This window comes from Larus michahellis, chromosome W (genome assembly GCF_964199755.1).
Source record: "Larus michahellis chromosome W, bLarMic1.1, whole genome shotgun sequence".
NCBI lineage: Eukaryota > Metazoa > Chordata > Aves > Charadriiformes > Laridae > Larus > Larus michahellis.
In genome coordinates this window covers 25,438,392-25,462,819 of record NC_133929.1, presented here as the reverse complement: position 1 = coordinate 25,462,819, position 24,428 = coordinate 25,438,392, and the positions used below count along the sequence as shown (strand labels likewise).

The window sequence follows — 24,428 nt, the reverse complement described above, 5'->3', positions numbered from 1 at the left end:
TAAGAAATTAATCTCTTGTGTCCTTCAACTCTATATATTTATAGAGCTTTGTCTTTCTGCCTTTGTGTCCTCTAGTAGTTGCAAATGTTTTGTACCCTGTAGTGGGTTGACCTTGGCTCACAGCCAAGCACCCACACAACTGCTTGCTCATACCCCTTGCCCCAGCAGGATTGGGGGAGGAGAAAATAGGAAGAACGAGAGCAAGATTTGTGGGTTGAAATAAAGACAGGGAGATTACTGCCACGGGCAAAACAGACTCGACTTTGGGGACTTGGGGGAATTTAACTAAATTTGGTGCTAATTAATATAAATATTTGAGTACTGATTTGGATATTGGGAAACAAACACACTTAAGGAAAACACCTTTCCTCTCCCATTCTCAGGTTCCACTTCACTCCAGACTCCTCCCCCCTTGTTATCACTATCGGTTACACTCAGTCCCTTCAGTGGAAGAGACTGCAGGGTGTGTGTGTGCAGTGAGGATATAGTGGTTTCTCTCTGTCACTCCTTCCTTTTCACTCTTTCTCTGTTTTAGTGTGAGTCCTCCATGGGTTGCAGTCCCTTCAGGAATATCTGCTCTGCCATGGAGTACATCATACTCTTCTGACCTTGGTGTTCCCTCTGTTGTTTCTCACTCTTTTGTTGTGTGTCTCCCTACCCCGACATTTTCTGCCCTTTTTTAAAATATGTTTTCACTGAGATGCCATCAACTTCACTTTGGCCAGTGGTGGGGCTGTTGTGGAGCTGGCTGGAACCAGGTGAGTCTGACACAGGGCAGCCCCTGAACTCTTCCCACAGTGGTCATTCCTGCAGCCCCCCTGCTACCAAAACCTTGCCACATACACCCAATACAGTACTCCAACATCTCTGATTTTAATCCTGATTTTTCTATATATATTCAGATCTAAAACTGTCTTTCCACTTCTAATTCATCATATTTTCTTATTTTCCTACTCATTAAGGAGTTCAGGAAGTCATAATATTTACCTTATACTGGTGGTTGTTCATCCTTCTCAGGATAATTTGTTATCACCCTTATATTGCTGAGCTCCAGTAGAGCTCTTCCCAAGTGATCCTACAAAGATATATCTGCAGGTTTTTGAAATGCATTATGTATTTTATTGATCACAGTTCATTATTTGTTTTTATCAGAATTGCCTTCCATATTCATACGTGTAACCATTTTTCAACATATCAGTGAGACATTTTAAATAAAAGCTCATTTCTAAATTGCTTGCTTTGTCATATAGAAAATGCTCTCCTTGCTACTGTGTTCTAAAGCATTAGCAACACCATTTGCATATTTCCTTATGGCATTGCCAACACACAAGTGAGTAGATGGAGTTCCTTGCTGCCACCAGTTACCTTAAATGCTTTTCTAATTCTTTGAAAAACAAATTATCCACTACCTCTCGTTAATAAGGTATTCTCTACTCCTGAAGCAGCTTTTTTGATCTTGCACTATACGCTCTTCTTTCTCCAGTAGTCAAATAGCCAAATGTTGTGTCATCAACTTGTGCTCCTATATAACATTGCCTCTGTTCTTTTTCCTATTTTTACCCTTACCAGAAATTTTGAGTGAATTTGCTGCTTGGACTTCCTGGACTACAGAGGCAGTTATATAAATTCTTGACATAATGTCTTTGTCCTCCCAGTTTCTGTGGGTTGGACAAGATGACCTCCAGAGGTCCCTTCCAACCTCAACCATTCTGTGATTATGTAAGATTGTTAATCATAATTTTATTTATATGTAAAGATTTTCTTCTCTACTGTTACTAATGTATGGGCTTTTAAGATCTTCAGTTTGCCCTTCTAGTTTTCATTTGGTCTGTCCTGTAATTCTGTTGCTTTTCTGTCTCCACTTTTCTAACATATTTAAGGCTTCTAACTGTTTCTGTTGGGGGGCCTAACCCTGTATTTTCATGTCAGGTATGTCTCTACCTTCTTTCGAACTTAAATTAAAGTCATTGTCAAAAGCTGGACTTGGGTAATAAAATGATTTTCTCCTTTGTCAGATAGATGTTATCTTCATTACTGTTTCTTCATGAGACAGTATTCTCTGTTCAGTGCAGCCAAAAGTCATGTCTTAATGCCAGGAGCTATACATTCAGAAAGTGAATTCATCTTTTGTGAGCTAAGCATTTACAATGGTCTCTATTGCCTCTTCTATTAACACTTTGTTATCATTTTTGAATGGTTGAAGGTTGATACCTGTCAGTATCATTAATGCTCTCATGGGTGAGAGGCAAGGGGCAGTCTTTGAAAGATCATAGCACTGGACTGCAGACAGACATTTTCTGGGGGTTATAAAACTATGGAAGAAATTACTATAGACATTTCTCTCTAATTATAAGTATAGACATTTTTCCTGTATGCAGGTTCTCTATAAAAAGAATACATTTTTTATAAAATTGTTTTATTTTTCTGCCATCCACTTATATTGCAAGATATAACATAGCAGTTAGCACAGGGCTCATAACTGAAGCAGCTTAATTGGAATTTCCTATTGCAGAAACAATAGATTGGAGACGCAGTCAGTAGTTTAACCTACTTTATCATGAAGCTGAATTTGAAATTTGAACAGCTAAACCTGTACCACATCTTGACTTGAGTCTTAAACTTTACACTACAGATACCCATCAGTATGTGGATCCTTGTCCCACATGCCTAGTGTGAGCTTTACAATGAATTCCACAGAGTCAGGATTTTGCTGTTCAGCAATAGACAAAACACTGGTGTGTTGTTATGACTGTTTTAGTCACAAATCCAAAACACAGCACCATACAGGTAGTTCCATACCATGTAGTTCCTGCTGTTGTCCCTAAATAAGAGTTCTTCAACAGGTGTGCAAAAAAACCGATCAACACAGAGTCGAAATATTTGCCTTTATTTCAATTCTGCAGAATGAAGGAGTACTTTGTTGTATTATATAATCTTCTCAATTTCTTTTTGTTTTCTCCTAAGAGTCTGTGTTCTGGCCATCTGGTTCCCTCTCACTTCCTTTGGCTCTGTTATTGAAACACGCAAGATTTTTGTTGAAAGGCTGTTGAAAAGACTAGTATTATTTATTTAGCACATTATTGAATTTCAAAGGCATTCATACTCAAGTTTTTCACTCTTCTGATAAGCTCTGTTGCAAAGAAAAGAGGCAAGAAATTATTGCATGTGAATTTATCAGTGTTTATTTACCGTGAGCAGAATTTTCAAAATTTCACAATGTGAGAGCCCAAGTCTCCTTTCAAAAAAATGGTCTGACACTTAAACCAAATTGCCAAAGATATGCGTATCCCAGATCCAAAAGAATATTTAAACTCCTAACACCTGTTTGGTGTCTCAACTTCCTATCAATTTCCTTAACTAGGTAACAGGATCTTAAATATTCTGTTGGTTCTGTACCTAGATATCTAATGTTACAAATAGGTACCAACTCCTACTTTGAAAAATATCTATGTAGAGTATGTACCTAAATCTATAATCTTCCATCTATTAATGAAACCTGATGGAATGATTCATCCAACTTGAAGATGAAAATCAGTTGTGATAATCAATTTGGGAAATGTTGATTGTTTAGAAAGAAATAGGTTGTGATACATTGTATGTGGTACTTTATGTCAAAATTGATTTTACCTGCTTCAAGTCACTTACAATCTGAAAGCAAATTATCTTGAATGCATGTGGATTATTTTCTAATATTTAAAGCATGTGCTGTTGTCCCTAAATAAGGGTTCTTTACCTGGTGTGCAAAAAAACCCAATCAACACACTGAGTTGAGATAATTCAATTCTGCAGAATCGGGTGCTAAGCATTTAACAACAGCCAGCACACACACATTTCTGACAGTCCAATATTTATAGTGATAAGATACAGCTGATTGGTGAGCTACAGCTCCTATGCCATCCCTCATCATACATATGCATTCAAGTTAATGTTTTAAACATTTTGGGAGATCCCCTTAATTAGCGTGCTCATTATTTACAAGAGGATGTGCATTGTAGTATTATAATCTCCTAAGGCTCCTCTCGGACACACATCTAGACTCCATTCCAAAGACTATACGTCTCGTCATCCTATACTTAGATCAGAGACCGGGAGTGTACTCCTTCCGTGGGCCTTGTTCGCCTTCAGTAAGCTCTCGATATGGTAATCCTTCAACAATTCAATGTCTTTGATCTAAGTTTCAGTTAATTGTTTCTACATCTAGTCCAGGTGCAAAGGGCCCAATTAAGTTTTAATTTCAGGAGTACAGCCTAAGTTTTATTACAATTTTATACAAAGCACTTATGTAACTTTTAAACCATATTCTTTTGACATCAAATCCCCCCTTTGAGACTTATGGATCTGTTTTCTTAACAGTTCCCATAAGTCTCACCTTCCTTTTCTCTTATAAGTTTCATAAAGTCCTCATTTCCTGTTCTGGTCATCAGTATCTGTTGAGAGTTTCTATTCTATATATGTATATTTCTATATACATATACCTATACGTACAGATATGCAAATAAACGGTTAGGAATACATTGAATCATGCAACAGCTTAATATCAGTATTACTGCTACCAGGATAACTATTAGGAATAGTTGCTTTAACCAATTCAGATTGGGCAGCCAGGAAGTTCTTTGATTGAACTTTGAGGCCAGATCCTTTAATCCTTGCATTTTTTCTTCTATCAATTGAGAGTAGTCAGGCAAATTAAAACAACGCATCCCTTCAAATTCCTCGCATCCATGATTATGCCTTAGAAACAAATAATCAATTGCAGCTCAGTTTTCTAAAGTGGCTTCTCTGATTTGTGCCATCTCTTCACTTAAGGCTGATAAAGCCTGAGAGGTGTAATCTATGTCTTTTACTAAAGCACACGCAATACTCTTCATTGATAGTTCATGGCTACTCCTACCCCTGGGGCTGACTGCTGCAGCTATCATTTCGCTTGGACTCCAAAGAGTTACCTGTGAGTCACAATCAGGTGGCAAAGTGTGGATCTGCCTCCTTGTCCTTTTTCCTTCATCTTTCTCATTTGGTATCTCCCTTTTGTCAGGCATTAAGGCTGCTAGCTGTCCCAAAGAGCAAGGTCCTCCTGTAACATTAGCAGGAACATAGGTGTAGGCCATTTTCCCACAGAGGAGGAACCATCCTAAGGGTAGCTTAGTATAGCTCCATGCATAGCTCATTGATTCTGTCCTGTTACACTTTGGGGGGGGAGGGGCGGGTTGAAGTGAGTCAAATTGTCACATTTAGTGGGCAGGATTCAATTTTTAAGCTGCACACAGCTTTCTGCAGGAAACATTCCCCTTACCTTGATCCTAAGCATTCCTTTATCCCTCAGTCGAGTGGTATTTCCCCAACTATACATATTCTGATAAGTGGTATTTACCGCAAAATGTTATAACATCGTATAGTTCTTCAAAAGATTTGTCGGGGTTGGTACTCCTATTAGACATGAGGAAAAAACCTCTTCTACAGAAGTTCCCCCATCTAGACAGAAAAAAGAGGTATTTACAGTATTTCTGGCCAAGTTTTCCCATACATTCTCTGACTGATCCCATTTTTGGAAAAACATAGTTGATCCTACAATCTGGAAAAGAACAGAAAATACATAACCCTTCATTTTACAACACGATTGTGCAACAGTATAGTCTTTAAAGGCCCCGTCGTGACTGCTCTCCACTCGTCTTCAGGTTCTGGAGGGGGGGCTGGTTTGGCTTGCGTGTAGTGGATCCAAGAGCTGATTCCCTCCACTTTCATGGCAGTATAGGTGGACAGCAAAACGATGTAGGGTCTCTTCCACCTTTCTTTCAGCGGCTCGTCTTTCCAGGTATGAATATAAACCAAGTCTCCAGGTTGAAAGTTGTGCACTGGCGAATCCAGGGGCAAAGGAGCTCACTGATTGAGATACCTATGTAAGGATGATAAGACATGTGAGAGAGAAAACAAATAATCCCCTCCCCCTTAATATTCGTTTGATCACTTCAAATTTCTGAACTTTTAGCTAGATATGGTTTCCCATACAATATTTCAAAAGGGCTTATTCCTTCCCTAACTCGTGGAGTGATCCTAATTCTCATCAAAGCAATTGGCAAAACGTCTATCCATTTAAGCTGAGTTTCCTGTCACAATTTTGAGATTTGCCTCTTAAGGGTTTGATTCATTCTTTCTATTATCCCGCTGGACTGTGGTCTCCAGGGAGTATATAAATCCCATTTAAATTGGAGAAACTTTGACACTCCCTGGACTACTTCTGAAATGAAATGAGCCCCATTGTTAGAGGACAACCCTTCAGGAATTCCAAATCTAGGAATTATTTCCTTTAATAGAGCTTTAACAGCTTCTCTAGCTTGATTGGTGTGGCAAGAGAAGGCTTCCGGCCACCCAGAAAAGGGATCTACTAAAACAAGTAGATGTTTGTACTGTCCACATTTTGGCAACTTAGAGAAATCTATTTGCCAGTGTTCCCCAGGAGCTATTCCTCTTTTCACTTCGCCTGCTGGTGGCTTTTTGTGTATCTTAGGGTTATTTGCACAGCAAGTCTGGCATCTTTTTACTATTACATCTGCACTTGTTTGCATCTTTGGTCCTATAGCGTATCTCTTAACACTGCTTATCAAAGCGTCAGCTCCCATGTGAGTTTCTTCATGTAATTCTTAAGGAGGACTTCCATCATTTTGGCTGTAGTGAGGACGTGATGATTCGGAGTTACCCACCATCCTGTATTTTTTGAACATTTCAGCATTTCTGCCAACCAATTCTCCTTTTCTGAATACTGAGGTAGTTTCATGTCTATTTTTCTGCCAGGTATCAGGGCTCCGATCACGTGTTCATGCAAGGCAGCCCTTTTTGGCTGCTGAGTTGACTTTTCTGTTTCCTTGAATAATCTCTCCTTGTCCTTTCTGTTGGGCTTTACAGTAAATTATAGCTACCTCTTTTGCTCTAATAATGCACGTAACAAATTCAGGTTCTCCTGTCCATACTTCATACCACTTCCCTGTGAATTTAGTAATCCTTATTCTTTCCAGATGGCATGAGTATGTACAACTCCAAAAGCATATTATATATATTAACTCTTAAATTCCTCCCTATTTCAAAAGCTCTAATCAACATGATAATTTTTTGCCTTTTGTGCCGAGGTAATGATTTAGCCTCTATTTCTTCCCAGAGGGTTACTACTACATATCCTGCTTTTCTTTCTCCATTAGCATATGTCATGGTTTTGGCCGGATTGGCCAATCACAACAACAGATGCCCCCCTTCCCCCCTCCTCAGAGAGGAGAGGAAGAGATAAGGAGATTTACGAGTTTAGAAAAAAGAACTAAACTACTTTAATGAAAATAATAATAAATAAGGAAATAAGAAATAATAATAGAATAATAAAAATTAAAGAAAAAAAGTATACAATATATATAAAACCGTATCCAGCTCCCAGGATGACGATCGCGTCACCAGCAGACACAGGGAAAGTCCCAGACTGGAGTCAGCGACGGACAGGAGCTGAATTCTGGAACTAGAGTCAGGAATGCTTGGATCGGGATCAAAGGCAGACGAACAGACAGGGTCCTCCTCAGACGTCGGCCATTGAAGAGCGAGCCAGAGCAGCCTTGCCCCTCTGATCCCTCAGCTTTTATACTGAGCGTGATGCAGATGGGATGGAATAGCCTGTTGGTCAGTTTTGGGTCACCTGTCCTGTCCGCTCCTCCCTGCAGGTGGGACCCCTCTACGCTTCTCCGCTTCCGACCCTCTAACGGGACAAACAGTGAAGTGAGCTGACCTTGGTCATCATAGCAATAAGTCTAAGCAAGAACCTCTGTGCATACCATTCCTTGGTACAATCAGGTCTTATCACTCTGAGAGTGAACAGTTTCTGAACAATATGCTGTTAATTTCAGACTTCAGTCAGTTGGAAGAGGCCCAGCTAAAAAGTAAAATTACAAATCAGAAAATTGGTTCTGTTTTACTTCAAACCAGGACAGCATAAAACTGCTACTGTCTGTACATAATTCCAAGTCCACTTTTTTCAATTGTTTGTCCCTTAAATCTGGTCTGCTGGTGTAAACTTGTTCGACAGCGGCCAAGCAATCACGTTGTGAAGGTTCTTGTTCAGCTATGGACATTAAAGTGGCTGGATTTAATGTAGATACCACGCTCAGAGTCACATCTTCCAGACCCACTAAAATGGCTTGATATTTTGCCAGTCGACTTGGATCCAGTGATGTCCTTTATTATTTAGAATGGCCATTACTGCACGTGGGACCAATATCGTCATAGGCTGTCCCAAAGTGAGCTTTCGTGCTTCCTGAATCAGCAGAGCAGCCACGGCCACAGCTCGGAGGCATGCAGGCCATCCTTTGCTCACTTCATCAAGTTGCTTTGAAAAGTAAACTACTGGTCTTTTCCAGCTTCCAAGCATTTGAGTCATTACTCTGGAGGCCACATGTTGTCTTTTGCGTACATACAATTGGAAAGGCTTTGTCATATCAGGGAGGCCTAGGGTCGGGGCTCCCATCAGCTGCTTCTTTATTTCATCAAAACTTCTTTGGCGCTCCAGGGTCCATTCCAGTAACTCTCCCGGTCCTTTGATGCCATTGTATAGCGGTTTAGCTATTAATCCAAAATTCGTAATCCAGATATGAGAAAAACCAGCCATCCCCCAAAATCCTCTCAGTTGTCCCTTGGTTTTTGGTACTGCTATTCTGCATATAGCTTCTTTTCTCTCTTCTCCAAGTGCTTGTTGACCCTTTGATACATTGAAACACAGACAGTGAACCTAAATAGTTTAGCAAGCTGATCATCGCTTCAATGCAAGTCTTCTCTGTATCGGCCCTATTAGCATATTGTCTACATACTGCAAAAGAGTTATATTGTTACTGTCACTTTGCTATTGTTCTAATTCCTTTACCAACATGTTACTGAACAGGGTAGGGCTGTTTTTGAATCCTTGAAGGAGTACAGTCCAGCACAGCTGCACCTTTCTTCCTGTTGTGGGATTCTCCCATTCAAAAGTGAAGATTGTCTGGCTTTGTTCATCCACTGGGATACAAAAGAAAGCTTCTTTTAAGCCCAAAACAGTGAAATAAACATTTGTTTCAGGTACCAATGCTAGCAAGGTGTAAGGGTTGAGTACAGTAGGATGCACATCCACGGTTATTCGGTTTATTGCTCTTAAATCCTGTACTATTCTATACTCTTGAGAGCAAGGTTTCTTTACTGGTAAAACAGGGGTATTAAATTCAGATTGACATTCTCTAAGCAGTCCGTACTGCATAAAAGTATTTATCAAGGGCTCCAGTCCTTTGCGTGCTTCTAATCTAATAGGGTATTGATTTATCCTTACCGGTTTTACCTCTGGTTTGAGTTCTATTTTAACTGGGGTTACATTTTTCGCTTTACCTGGTTTCTTTGAGGCCCACACCAAAGGGATTACCGCGTTCAATATTATATCTGGGACATTATCTTCAGGGTCCTCCAAAGTCTTATCCATCAGTAAGCAGATTTGAGCCTTCCAGGCTGTTTCATGTAGGATGTGCAGCTGCACAGAGTTCTCAAGAGAAAGTTATTTGAGTATTCAGCTTACGTAATAAATCTCTTCCTAATAATGGAAGGGGGCATTCTGGCATATATAGAAACTCATGAGTCAGTTTACTACCTCCAATTGTACATTCCATAGGTTGTAAAAACATCCGCAAAGTTCTCTTTGCCCCAACAATTGGTATTGTAGTTCTGCTTAGGGGCCCTTTACAACTAGTCATTACCAAATGAGTAGCTCCACTATCTATCAAGAAATCTATTGTCTTGTTTCCCAGCTTTATTGGAACCAGGGGATCTGCTGGGGATGCTTTAATGTTCTCCCCCGGTCCCCTTCATTCACTATCTGAATCCTCTAACACAACACGGTTGACATCCCCTGATTGATTCTTCCCTTCCTTCTCTTCCCTACAAGGATATTCATTTTTCCAGTGCCCTTCCTGTCTACAAACGGCACATTGATTTAAACCTAAAGGAGGGCCTCTTTGTGCTCCATATCCCAGTCTTACCCCGGGATTCCCTCTGCCTCATCCCCTACGACCTCCTCTTCCCCTCCCTCTCGTCCCTCCTTTTCTGCCTACAATTGCTGTAGCTAAAAGGGAAGCCTGCAGTTTCATTTTTTCCTGTTCGTTCTTTTCTTTTTTTACCTCTCCATTGTTATATACCTTATAAGCAATTTCAATCAACTGAGATATAGGCATTGCCTCTGCTTCATCTGCTTTCTGTAGCTTTTTTCTGATTTGCCTCCTCTTCTGGATTTATGTCAGTCCATTTCTTAGCTGTCTCACGTAATCTCTTGTAAAAAGCCAATGGGCTTTCTTTGGGCTTTTGTCTAACTTCATATAGTTTAGACAGATTTTTTGGTTTTGGAACCCTATGCTGTACTCCATACAGTATCAGCTGCTGGTATTGCTTTAACTTAGCTTTCCCTAATCCAAAGTTTGGATCCCATTCTGGGTCTACCCTCAAAGGCAAGTACTGATTAGGATCCTCCTGTCTATTCCTTTTCCCTCCCTCTTCATTCGCCTTGTCTAATACCATTCTCCTTTCCTCTGCAGTAAAAAAGGTATTCAGTAGAGTCTGCATATCTCCCCAGTTGGGGTTGTGAGGTAGCATAATAGTTTCTAAAAGCCGATACATCTCTTCCGGATTCTCTCAGTATGACCCTACAGACTGTTTCCAATGTAACAGGTCAGAAATGGTAAATGGGACATGTACAAAAACTGGTGCATCGTCAACCCCTACTGCTTGTCTTAAAGGTTCTTGTAACGCTGGCTGGGAATGTCCCCGAGTCCTACTTGAAATAGGACTAAAATTCTCAGTTCCTGTCTTTCCTTTTTTCTGATCCACCCCGTGGTCCTCTTGCTCTTTATTTACTCCTGTCCTGGTGTTATGCGGGGGTGGGGTAGGGGGAACTAGCAGTTGTATGTCTTCCTGTTCGTCCCCTGCACAACATACAGATACCCGGTTTTTTCTCCTTTTCTTCAATACACAGCATTAACATATCAACATCAATTGCAATATAGTATTAAACTGCAAAGTCCTGTTTTCTGGCCATCGCTCGCCATCATCCAGTTTATAATTCGGCCACCATTGGTTACAATATCTCTTCATTTTATCTTTAGTCATCGTATTTCCCCCAAACTTGTTCCAATTCTTCAAAATACAACCCAAAGGGCTACTATTTTAATGAAATATTAATAAAATAATAAAAATTAAATAATGAAATATATAGAATATATAAGAAACTGTATCAAGATCCCAGGATGATGATCACATCACTGGCGGGCACTGGGGAAGTCCCAGACAGGAACTGGATTCCGGATCTGGGATCAAAGGCAGACGAGCAGAGTCCTCCTTGGACGCCGGCCAATGAAGAAAGATACTGAGCATGATGCAGATGGGATGGAATACCCCTGTTGGTCAGTTTGGGGTCACCTGTCCTGTCCACTCCTCCCTGCAGGTGGGACCCCTCTGCGCTTTTCCACTTCCGACCCTCCAACGGGGCAAATGACAAAGTTATCTGACCTTGGTTGTTATAGCAATAAGTATAAGCAAGAGCCTCTCTGCGTACCATTCCTTGGCATTAACTATAAACATAGGTCTTATCTCTCTGAGAGCAAACAGTTTCTGCACAATACGCTGTTAATTTCAGAGAGTTAGAAGAGGCTTTGCTAAAAAGTATAGTTACTGAACAGAAAATTGGTTCTGTTTTACTTCAAACCAGGACACAACTCTGGAGATATATGTGTTTTCTATTGGTCATACGGAGTAAATTTTTTCATCTAGCTAAACTACAGTATGAGAAATTTGTTCCTTCCACATATAAAGTTAGGTCAGTAATTAGAATGTTTTCAATTAAATGACAGACAAAATATTTGTCTTACTCTGTTTTAAAAACATAGCTGACAGTGGCCAGTAGCAAATTTCTAGAGATTGTATGAGATGGGACAAGCAGATAGACAGTAGTCTCAACTTCATACTCATTTGTTACTTAGGGAGTTCCTGAGTCGAAGTGCTGGCTTTGTTCTTAATAGCCTGTATTGTGTTTTCATGGCAAGGTTTTATTAGAAACGGGGGGTGGGGGCTGCAGGGGTGGCCTCTGTGAGACGAGGTCAGGGGCTGCCCCTGGACACAGCCAGTTCCAGCTGTCTCTGCAATGGACCCACTGCAGACCAAAACTGAGCCAATCAGCAAAGCTGGGGTTTTTTAAGCTGATATTTAAGAAAGGGTATAGAAAACACTGCATGGCAGTGTGAGGAGTGAGGAAAATAAAAGTGTGAGAAAAAATCTTGCTCAGAGAAGAAGGATGGGGAGGAGGTACTACAGACACTGGAGCAGAGATTCACCTGCAGCCTGTGGAAGAGACCACTGTGAAGCATGTATCCACACTGCAGCCTGTGGAGGACTCCATGCCAGAGCAGGTAGATATTCCTTGAAAGAACTGTGCCCCATGGAGAGCCCACTCTGGAGCAGGTTCTCCTGACAGAAACTGCAGCCCATGGAGGGCGCATGCTGGAGCAGGGGAAAAGTGTGAGGAGGAAGGAGCAGCAGAGAGGAACTATTACAAAATGATTACAACCCTCCATTCCCCATCCCCCCTACACCACTCGGGTGTGGCAGGGAAAAAGTAGAATAGTCAGGAAGGAAGGAGTGAAGTTGAGCCTGGGAAAAAGGTGTTTTATTTTTTTGTCTTTGTTTCTCACCATCCGTGTGGATATCTGCTCTGGCGTGGTCCTCTCCACGGGCTGCAGGAGAACAACCTGCCTTACCATGGTCTTCTCCATGGACTGCTGGTGAATCTCTGCTCCAGCGCCTGGAGCACCTCCTCCCCCTCCTTCTTCACTGGCCTGCCTGCATAATCGTTTCTCTCAGTTTTTTTTCTCATTCCTTTCTCTTACAGATGCTGTGCAGTGTTTTTTACCCTGTCTTAAATATGTTATCACAGAGGCGCCACCAGCTTCACCGATAGGCTCAGCTTTGGTGAGCAGTGTATCCATTTTGGAGCTGGATAGAACTGTCTCTGGCACAGGGGTAGCTCCTGGTGTCTTCTCACAGTGGCCACCCCTGCAGCTCCCCCCCACTACCAAAACCCTGCCACATAAACCCAGTACACCAGGGAAGCATGATCAATTTGAAAATATTCTAGAATAGTGTTGTGGTTTAACCCCAGCCAGCAACTAGGCTGCTTGCTCGCTCCCCACAGTGGAATAGGGGAGAGAATTGGAAGTGTAAAAGTGAGAAAACTCTTGGATTGAGATATCCCATGACTGGAGTGTGCCTATCAATGGCTACAGGCTGTTCCAAAGGGAGGAAGGAGGGGCAGAGGCGTTGCCCTCTGCATCAAGAAATGGATAGCATGTAAAGAGCTGTCTCTGAAGAATAGCCATGAGCAGGTTGAAAGCCTATGGGTAAGAATCAGAGACTGAGGCAACAAAGGGAGCCTTGTGGTTGGTGTCTACTACAGGCCACCCCATCAAGGGGAGCCTGTTGATGAAGCCTTCTTACGCCAGCTACAGGAGGCATTGCGCTCACAGGCTCTCATCCTGTTGGGGGCCTTCAACCACCCCAACATCTGTTGGAAAAGTAGCATGGTGAGCTGTAGGCAATCCAGGAGACTACTGGAGTGCATCGAAGAGAACTTCTTAAGCCAGGTAATAGACAGCCCCACCAGAGGGAATGTGATACTGGACCTGATGGTCACCAACACAAGTGAGCTAATTGGTGACATCAAGATTGGAGGCAGCCTGGGCTGTAGTCACGCACTGGTGGAGTTCGCAGTCCTGAAGGATATGGGTCAGGCAAAGAGTGAAGTCAGGACCCTGAATTTTAGGAAAGCAAACTTCCACCTCTTCAAGGAGTTAGTCAATAGGATCCCCTGGGAAACTGCCCTCAGGGACAAGGGAGCAGAACAGAGCTGGCAGATCTTTAAGGATGCTTTCCATAAAGGACAAGAACTCTCGATCCCCAGGTGTAAGACATCAGGAGAGGAAGGCAAGAGACCAGCATGGGTGATTTGAGACCTGCTGGTCCAACTAAAGGGCAAGAAGGAAACGCACAGGCAGTGGAAGCAGGAACAGGTATCCTGGGAAGAGTATAGGGATGTTGCCCGGTTGTGTAGGGATTGCGTCAGGAAGGCCAAGGCGTGGTTGGAGCTGAACTTGGCAAGGGACGCAAAGAATAATATAAAGGCTTCTACAGGTGTGTCAGCCAGAAAAGGAAGGTCAAAGAAAGTGTACCTCCCCAATGACCAAGACTGGCAAACTGGTAACAACAGAAAAGGAGAAGGCTGAGGTATTAAACAATTTTTTTGCCTCAGTCTTCGCTGGCAATCTCTCTCCCCACACCTCATAGAATCATAGAATCATTTAGGTTGGAAAAGACCCTTGGGATCATCGAGTCCAACCATCAACTCCACTCTACAAAGTTCTCCCTTACACCATATCCCTTAACAGCACATCTAAACAACTCTTAAACACATTCAGGGATGGTGACTCCACCACCTCCCTGGGCAGCCTATTCCAGTGTCTAACCACTCTTTCTGTGAAGAATTTTTTCCTAATGTCCAGCCTAAACCTACCCTGCTGCAGCTTGAACCCATTCCCTCTTGTTCTATCGCTAATTACCTGTGAGAAGAGACCAGCACCAACCTCTCTACAATGGCCTTTCAAGTAGTTGTAGAGAGCGATGAGGTCTCCCCTCAGCCTCCTCTTCCTCAAACTAAACAGTCCCAGCTCCTTCAGTCGCTCCTCATAAGATTTATTCTGCAGGCCCTTCACCAGTTTCGTTGCCCTCCTCTGCACTCGCTCCAGCACCTCGATATCTCTCTCATATTGAGGTGCCCAGAACTGGACACAATACTCAAGGTGTGGCCTCACCAGTGCTGAGTACAGGGGGACAATCACCTCCCTCCTTCTGCTGGTCACACTATTTCTAATACAAGCCAGGATGGCATTGGCCCTCTTGGCCACCTGGGCACACTGCTGGCTCATGTCCAGCCGCCTGTCAATTAGAACCCCCAGGTCCTTTTCTGCCAGGCAGCTCTCCAGCCACACTTCCCCAAGCCTGTAGTGATGCATGGGGTTGTTGTGGCCCAAGTGCAGGACCCGGCACTTGGCCTTGTTGAAGCACATTCCATTAGCATTGGCCCATCGGTCCAATCTATCCAAGTCTCTCTGTAGAGCCTCCCTATCCTCATGTAGATCAACCTCTCGAGTGGATGGACCACAAAGCAGGGACTGGGGGAGCAAAGTCCCTCCCACTGTAAGAGATGATCAGGTTCATGACCACCTGAAGAACCTGAACATATACAAGTCTATGGGACCTGATGAGATGCATCCCAGAGTCCTGAGGGAATTGGCTGATGGAGTTGCCAAGCCACTCTCCACGATATTTGAAATGTCATGGCAGTCAGGTGAAGTTCCCTGTGACTGGAAAAAGGGAAACATTGCACCCATTTTTAAAAAGGGTAGAAAGGAGGATCCTGGGAACTACCGCCCTGTCAGCCTCACCTCTGTGCCTGGGAAGATCATGGAACAGATCCTCCAAGAAGCTATGCTAAGGCACATGGAGGACAGGGAGGTGATTCGAGACAGCCAGCATGGCTTCACCAAGGACAAGTCCTGCCTGACCAACCTGGTGGCTTTCTACGATGGAGTGACTGCATCAGTGGACAAGGGAAGAGCAATGGATATCATCTATCTGGCCTTTGACACGGTCCTCCACAACATCCTTCTCTCTAAATTGGAGAGATATGGATTTGATGGGTGGACTGTTCAGTCCACCATTGGTTGGATGGTTGCATCCAGAGGGTAGTGGTCAACGGCTCAAAGTCCAGATGGAGATCAGTGACAAGTGATGTCCCTCAGGGGTCCATACTGGGACCAGTACTGTTTAGTATCTTCATCAATGACAGTGGAATCGAGTGCACCCTCAACAAGTTTACAGATGACACCAAGCCGAGTGGTGTGGTCGACACGCCTGATGGATGGGATGTCATCCAGAGGGACCTGGACAAGCTCAAGAAGTGGGCCCATGTGAACCTCATGAGGTTCAACAAGGCCAAGTGCAGGGTCCTGCACCTGGGTCGGGGCAATCCCTGGTATCAGTACAGGCTGGGGGATGAAGGGATTGAGAGCAGCCCTGCTGATAAGGACTTGGAGGTACTGGTGGATGAAAAGCTCAACATGAGCTCGCAACGTGCACTCACAGCCCAGAAAGCCAACCGTATCCTGGGCTGCATCAAAAGAAGCGTGGCCAGCAGGTCGGCACATGTTTCACAGTTGTGGATGACCTGCACAATAGCATCCATGGTTAAATCCACCCCTTGGTTATGAGACCATTTATATGTTGCATCCCTTCCTTGATGACCTGAAGTGTCATGGGCCCACCGAGCTAAGAATACTTCACCTTTATGTTCCCAGTCCAAATCTGTCTGGAAAAATCTTAGCAGCCTGGTCCACTTGATGATTGTTTTGATGTTCCTCAGTGCCTGACTCATGGGTATGTGGGCATCTACATGGCGTACCTTCACAACTAGTTTCCCTAGCCGGTCAGCAATGTCTTGCCATAATTCAGCAGCCCAGATGGGTTTACCTCTGCGCTGCCAGTTGCTCTGCTTCCACTGCTTTAACCACCCCCACAGAGCATTGGCCACCATCCATGACTCAGTATAGAGACAGAGTATTGGCCACTTTTCTCATTCAGCAATGTCTAAGGCCAGCTGGATGGCTTTTACCTCTGCAAATTGACTCAATTCACCTTCTCCTTCAGCATCTTCTACGACTTGTCATATAGGACTCCACACAGCAGCTTTCCACTCTCGGTGTTTTCCTACAATACAAGATCCATCAGTGAACAGACCATACTTTTTCTCATTATTTGAGTGTTCATTATATGGTGGGGCTTCCTCAGCTCATGTCACCACATCCTCTGGTGGCATTCCAAAGTCTATGCCTTCGGGCCAGTTTGTGATCACTTCTATGATTCCTGGACGATTGGGGTTTCCTATTTGAGTTTGCTGTGTGATTAAGGCAACCCACTTCCTCCAGGTAGCATTGGTGGCATGATGAGTAGAAGGAACCTTACCCTTGAACATCCAGCCCAGGAATGGTAATTGGGGCGCCAGGAGGAGCTGTGCTTCAGTACCAATTACCTCTGAAGCAGCTCTGACTCCTTCATATGCTGCCAAGATGTCTTTCTCAGTTGGAGTACAGTTGGCCTTGGAGCCTTTGTTGCCTCCACTCCAGAATCCTAGGGGTCGACCTCGAGTCTCCCCTGGTGCTTTCTGCCAGAGGCTCCACGTAGGGCCACTGTCCCTGGCTGCAGTGTAGAGCACATTTTTAATGTCCTGTCCTGTTCGGGCTGGGCCAAGGGCTACTGCTTGCACAATCTCTTGTTTAATTTGCTCAAAGGCCTGTTGTTGCTCAGGGCCCCACGTAAACTCATTTTTCTTTTGAGTCACTTCATAGAGAGGTTTCACAATCTGACTATAACCTGGAATGTGCAGTCTCCAGAAACCCACAACACCTAAGAAGGCTTGTGTTTCCTTTTTGTTAGTAGGTGGGGACATAGCTGTTATTTTGTTAATCACATCCATTGGGATCTGGCGACGACCATCTTGTCACTTAATTCCTAAGAACTGGATCTCTTGTGCAGGTCCCTTGACCTTTCCTCTTTTTATGGCAAAACCTGCTTTCAGAAGAATCTTGATTATTTTCTTACCTTTCTTGAAAACTTCTGCTGCTGTATTACCCCACACAATGATGTCATCAATGTACTGCAGGTGTTCTGGAGCTCCACCCTTCTCCAGTGCAGTCTGGATCAGTCCATGGCAAATGGTGGGGCTGTGTTTCCACCCCTGGGGCAGTCGATTCCAGGTGTACTGGACACCCCTCCAGGGGAAAGGAAATTGTGGCCTGCACTCTGCTGCTAAAGGAATAGAGAAGAATGCATTAGCAATGTCAATTGTAGCACACCACTTGGCTGCCTTGGACTCCAGTTCATACTGCAGTTCTAGCATGTCTGGCACAGCAGCACTCAGTGGGGGTGTGACTTCATTCAGGCCACGATAGTCTACTGTTAATCTCCACTCTCCATCAGACTTTTGCACCGGCCATATGGGACTGTTAAAGGGTGAGCGAGTCTTGCTGATCACTCCTTGGGTCTCTAGGTGATGAATCAGGTTCTGGATGGGAATCAGGGAGTCTCGGTTGGTGCGAAACTATCATTGATGCACTGTGGCAGTAGCAATTGGCACCTGCTGTTCTTTAACCCTCAGCAGTCCCACCACAGAAGGGTCATCTGAAAGGCCAGGTAAGGTAGACAGCTGTGTAATGTCCTCAGTCTCTACAGGTGCTATACCAAAAGCCCTCTGATACCCTTTTCACGGAATCACGGAATCTTCAGAGTTGGAAGGGACCTCTAGAGATCATCTAGTCCAACTCCCCTGCTAGAGCAGGATTGCCTAAACCACATCCCTCAGGGCTGCATCCAGGCGAGTCTTGAAAATCTCCAGAGAAGGGGACTCCACAACCTCCCTGGGCAGCCTGTTCCAGTGCTCTGTCACCCTCACTGTAAAGAAGTTTTTCCGTGTATTTGAACGGAACTTCCTATGTTCTAGCTTGTGCCCATTGCCCCTTGTCCTGTCACTGGGAACCATTGAAAAGAGCCTGGCTCCGTCCTCCTTAAACCCACCCTTTAGATACTTGTAAACATTAATCAGGTCCCCCCTCAACCTTCTCTTCTCCAGGCTAAAGAGTCCCAGCTCTTTCAGCCTTTCCTCATAAGGGAGGTGCTCCAGTCCCATAATCATCTTGGTTGCCCTACGCTGGACTCGCTCCAGTAGTTCCCTGTCCCTCTTGAACTGGGGAGCCCAAAACTGGACACAGTATTCCAGTTGTGGCCTCACCAGTGCAGAGTAGAGGGGGAGAATGACCTCCCTCGACCTACTGGCCACAGTCTTCCCTATGCAGCCCAGGATGCCATTGGCCTTCTTGGGGACAAGGGCACACTGCTGGCTCATGGATAATTTGCTGTCTACCAGGACCCCCAGGTCCTTCTCCTCAGAGCTGCTTCCCAGCATGTCCGCCCCTAACATATACTGGTGTTTGGCATTCTTCCTTCCCAGGTGCAGGACCCTACACTTGCTTTTGTTGAACCTCATTAGGTTCTTCTCTGCCCAGCTCTCCAGCCTGTCCAGGTCACGCTGGATGGCAGCACGGCCCTCTGGAGTGTCGGCCACCCCTCCCAGCTTGGTATCATCAGCAAACTTGCTGAGGATACACTCTGTCCCCTCATCTAGGTCATTAATGAATATATTGAACAAAATTGGACCAAGTATTGACCCCTGAGGGACACCACTGGTTACAGGCCTCCAACTGGACTCTGTGCCACTGATCACAACCCTCTGGGTTCTGTCACTCAGCCAGCTCTCGATCCACCTCACTGTCACCTCGTCTAGCCCATACTTCCTCAGCTTCCTAATGAGGATGTTATGGGAGACAGTGTCAAAAGCCTTGCTAAGGTCAAGGTAGATGACATCTACGGCTCTCCCCTCATCCAGCCAACCCGTTATAACATCATAGAAAGCTATCAGATTGGTCAGGCATGATTTGCCCTTGGTAAATCCATGCTGACCACTTCCAATAACTTCCTGTTCCTCTACGTGTTTGGAGACGACATCCAGAATGAGTCACTCCATTACCTTCCCAGGGACAGAGGTGAGACTAACCGGCCTGTAGTTCCCTGGGTCCTCCTTCTTGCCTTTTTTGAAGATTGGAGTGATGTCAGCCTTCCTCCAGTCCTCAGGCACCTTTCCTGTTCCCCATGACTTTTCAAAGACGATGGAGAGTGGTCTAGCGATAACATCTGCCAGCTCTCTCAGCACTTGTGGGTGCATCCCGTCAGGGCCCATGGATTTATGAATGTCCAGCTTGGCCAAGTGGTCTCTGACCCGGTCCTCCTCAACTAAGGGAAAGTCTTCCTCTCTCCCGACCTTCCCCCTTGCCTCCAGGGTATGGGATGTGTGAGGGATGGCTTTATCAGTGAAGACCGAAGAAAAGAAGGCATTCAGTAACTCTGCCTTCTCTGTGTCTTCCACCACTAGGGCACCCGTCTCATTCATCAGTGGACCTATATTTTCCCTAGTTTTCCTTTTTCTGTTGATATACTGGAAAAATCTCTTCTTGTTGTCTTTAACTGCAGTGGCCAAGCTGAGTTCTGATTGAGCTTTGGCCCTTCTAATCTTCCCCCTGCATAGCTTTGTTATATCTTGATAATCCTCATAAGTTGCTAAGCCCCTTTTCCAGAGAATGTAAGCCTTCCTTTTTTTCCTGAGGTCCAGCCAAAGCTCTCTATTTAGCCAGGCTGACCTTCTTCCCCGGCGGCTCATCTTTCGGGACATGGGGATGGCCTTCTCCTGTGCTTCTAAGAGCACCTTCTTGAAGTATGACCAGCTTTCCTGGGCACCTTTGCTCTTCAAAACTGCCTCCCAAGGGACACTCTCAACCATGCTCCTAAACAGGCTAAAGTCTGCCCTTCGGAAATCCAAGGTGGCAGTTCTGCTGGCTCCCCGCCTCGCTTCACCAAGAATTGAAAACTCTATCATTTCATGGTCACTCTGCCCAAGACGACCTCCAACCTTTACATCCCCCACAAGACCTTCTCTGTTAACAAACAGTAGGTCCAGTAGGGCACTTCCCCTAGTAGGTTCCTTCACCAGCTGTGTTAGGAAGTTGTCTTCCACACACTCCAGGAACCTCCGGGACTGTTCCCTCTCTGCTGTGTAGTATTCCCAGCAGACATCCGGGAAGTTGAAATCCCCCACAAGAACAAGGGCAGATGATCACGGGACTTTGAAATACCCTTTCTTGAGGTAGTCTATGCCAAGGATGCACGGAGCATCTGGACCAGTCACAATGGGATGTTTCTCCCATTTATTCCCAGTTAGGGTCACTTCAGCCTCCAATACAGTCATTTCTTGAGACCTACTTGTCACTCCAGAAATAGAGACAGATTCTGTCCCTTTATGATTCGATGGCAATAGGGTACACTGTGCACCAGCGTCCACCAGGGCTTTATACTTTTGTGGCTCTAATGTGTCAGGCCATCGAATCCACACAGTCCAATAAACTCAGTTATCCTCCTCCTGGCTGGAGGCAGGGCACCTCTAATATTGAGAACAATATCTGTAATTATCAGATGAGTTCCTATCTGGACTGGAGAATCGCTTACCATGGACTGGAGCAGCCATCCTTCTGCAAGAAGTCTTTCTTCCATCTGTTTTACCTTGCAACTCAAGCACTCATGCCTGTAGGGGTGGAGTAGGTTTTTTATCCCACTTACTCACGTCCTCTCCATAGTTGCAGAGGCAAAGCCACTGAAATCTCAGAGCGGGTCCTGTTTTCCATGAGTTGGTCTCGTAGGAGGGCGTTTTTTCTTAATGACCAAGGCATGGGTCCATTCAGGCGAAGAGTGGGATTGTTTCCCCATCTCAGACAGTTTTTCAAGCAGTTTATGAAAAATTGTATAATTTTTCTCATTTTGCTCAGCTATTGTCTGTCTTGGTCATTTTCTCAGCCATCTTCTCGGTTTTCTCAGCCATGGTCTTGGTTTGCTCAGCCATTTTTTCCACGGCTGCCACAGTAAGTGGACAAGAAAGACTGTCTTCATACTGTCGCACCTTGTTAGCCACCTCATTTACAGTTGATGTATCAGCATCAGATCATCCCCAGACCATTGTTGACAAAGGGTGGGACTACATCGATGGTGCACTCCGCACAAGCTTTTTCAACAAAGATCATTTGCACGGCATTTCATCAGGGTCTACATTCACTTGCCAGTCACCATAAATCACCTCTCACACAGCCAGTTCCCTCAGATACTTAATACCTTTTTCCATGCTGGTCCATTTGCTTGGATGGCATTTGATATCATCCTTAAAGGGATACCTGCCCTTCACAGCTGATAGCAGTTGCCTCCAGAGACTGAGAGTGTTTGTCTTTCTCCCAATCGCTTTATCAATACCTCCATCTCTGTCCAGGTTTCCCAACTGCTTAGCTTCTCTGCCATCTAAATCTATGGTATCGGCCCCATTGTCCCAGCATCGGAGCAACCAGGAGATGTGTTTCCCCTTCATGATGACTTAAGTCCTTCCTCATATTTCACAAATCCTTCATAGAGAAGGATTTAACGAATATCTCTGCATCTGAGTTCTCCTCCTGTGTTAACGCTGCCTGAGAAGGACCCTCTCCTGGATCTTCCTCAGAGGAACCCTCTCCCATGGTGTCTGGCTTGGGCTGGTCTCTGTCATAAGAGGCAGGGGCACAAGCTGACTTTCTTTTCTGCTTCCTGGTCACCAGGGCAACTTGTGCCGGTTCTGCTGGAGTTTATGAGTAGCAGCAGTGCTCGTTGTTGGAGCAGCAGTGACCGTGCTCCTTGTCGGGGCTGGAGCAGCCGGTGCCTATAGGGGCGGGGGAGGGGCTGACGATTCAGGTGTGGGGGGTGCAGGCGGCAGAGTAACTTTTATCGCAGGCTGCTGAGTGACTGCTGCCGGGATGGGCCGGGGCATGGTTTGTGCCGGAGCCGGTGCCAGGGCTTTCGCCAGTACGAGCGGAGGTGTGGGCCTGGCCGGTGCCGCTATGGGGGCAGCTGATGCCGCTGGCGCCGGTGTCTTTATGTCCGGGGGCGTGGCTTCCGCCGGTGCCGGTGCCAGTGCCGTTGGGGGGGGCAACCGGTGCTGCTGGCTGTGGGGTACCTTGGGCAGTGGTCTGTGTCTGTGCTGTGGCTTTTGCCGGTGCCAGTGGGGACAGTGTGGCTTGGGCAGTGGTTTGAGTTGTTTGTGTTTCTGCTGTCTGTAGCTTTGTCCGAGGGGTTTGAGTAGCAATATCACATCACATAATACTCCTGCGCTGATATTTAACAAAAAAACAAAAAAAAACCAAAAAAACACCCCTGCAACACATTCAGGAAAACCAACAACAGAATCATGATTTTATGAAAGTAACATTCACTCTCTAAACAGCCCGAAGGTTTTCCATCCCCTAATTCTGATAGCGTCACTTTGGCATAATCATTAAAGGGTGAAGTAAACTTTCCCCAGGTAAAACCGAAAGTGTAATTAGTAAAAGAATCCATCACGTGATGCTCAAGATATGCAGGTAGAACCATTATCCAAGCAACCATTTTATACATCTGAAGGCCAACCCACACCAAAATAGCAAGCTTAGACCACCGCATCCAAACACAAAGAAGAAATAAACCATGCAACAGATTCGTCAAGTTAAGCACCACTGCATCAATTAACTTCATACAAAGCTCTCTAAAGGCACGATATAACATTTTGCGTAAGAACAACATGATGCGAGCTGTCTGTTCTCCCTGAGCAAGCTGGAATTCAAGCTATTCAGGCAATCTATCAGGGCTCTGGTCAAGCTCCGTTTGTGCCCCACGTTGGGCACCGATAAATCTGTCGTGGTTTAGGCCAAATCGGCCAATGACAAGACAGATGCTCTCCCCCACCTATCACTCCAAGGAGAGGAGGAGGAGAGATAGATTTACGAGTTTAGAAGGAACTAAACTAATGAAATATTAATAATAAAATAAAAAGGAAAATAATGAAATAGATACAGTATATACAAAACCGTATCAAGCTCACAGGATGACGTCACTGGCAGGCACTGGGGAAGTCCCAGACTGGACTCAGTGATGAATGGGAACTGTATTCCAAATCTGGAGTCAGGAACCCACAAATCAGGATCAAAGGCAGACGAACAGACTGAGTCCTCTTCGCACGTCGGCCATTGAAGCAAGAGAGCTGACCCTTTGATCCCTCAGCTTTTATACTGAGTGTGAGGCAGATGGGAGGGAATACCCTTGTTGGTCAGTTTTGGGTCACCTGCCCTGTCCGCTCCTCCCCAGGTCCGTTGACCTCTTTTTACAGCAAAACCTACTTTCAGAAGAATCTTGATTATTTTCTTACCTTTCCTGAAAACAACTTCTGCTGTATTACCCCACACAATGATGTCATCAATGTATTGTAGGTGTTCTGAACAGAAAATTACTGAACAGAAATTTGGTTCTGTTTTACCTCACGCCAGGACAGGGAGTGAAGCCCCAGACCATTGGAGGTGAGAAGTTCGCTAGATACCTGCCATTATTCTCCCACATGCCATGCCACCCATGTCTATCCAACCTTGAGGAAGAGCTCTGGGTGGTAGTCTTAAATAGTTGTTTAACCCTAAACAAGACCTGAAACACATTCAGGAGACATAGCAATAGGACCATCCCCAGGATATTAAAAATTCTCAAAAACTGTCATACCTGGCCCGAAGGAGAAAAGGGAGGCAAAAGAGCTGGAGAAAGTGTCCCCCCCCGTTTCCCCCATACATTGAATGTGATTATTAATAAATTCCAAGAGA

At 44.8% G+C, this 24,428-nt stretch overlaps 1 protein-coding gene across 7 annotated transcripts in view; it reads left to right on the top strand.

Moving 5' to 3' along the window:
• Positions 1–24,428, top strand: part of LOC141735430 (tyrosine-protein kinase Fer-like) — a 275,100-nt gene that overhangs the window by 43,343 nt on the left and 207,329 nt on the right. The window contains exon 1 of one of the 7 annotated variants that reach the window (XM_074568168.1): positions 12,911–12,993. The exons of the other annotated variants lie outside the window; for them this stretch is intronic. The gene's annotated coding sequence lies outside the window, so the exon portion shown is untranslated. Of the gene's footprint in view, positions 1–12,910; positions 12,994–24,428 lie in introns of those variants that run through there. 7 annotated transcript variants of the gene reach the window in all.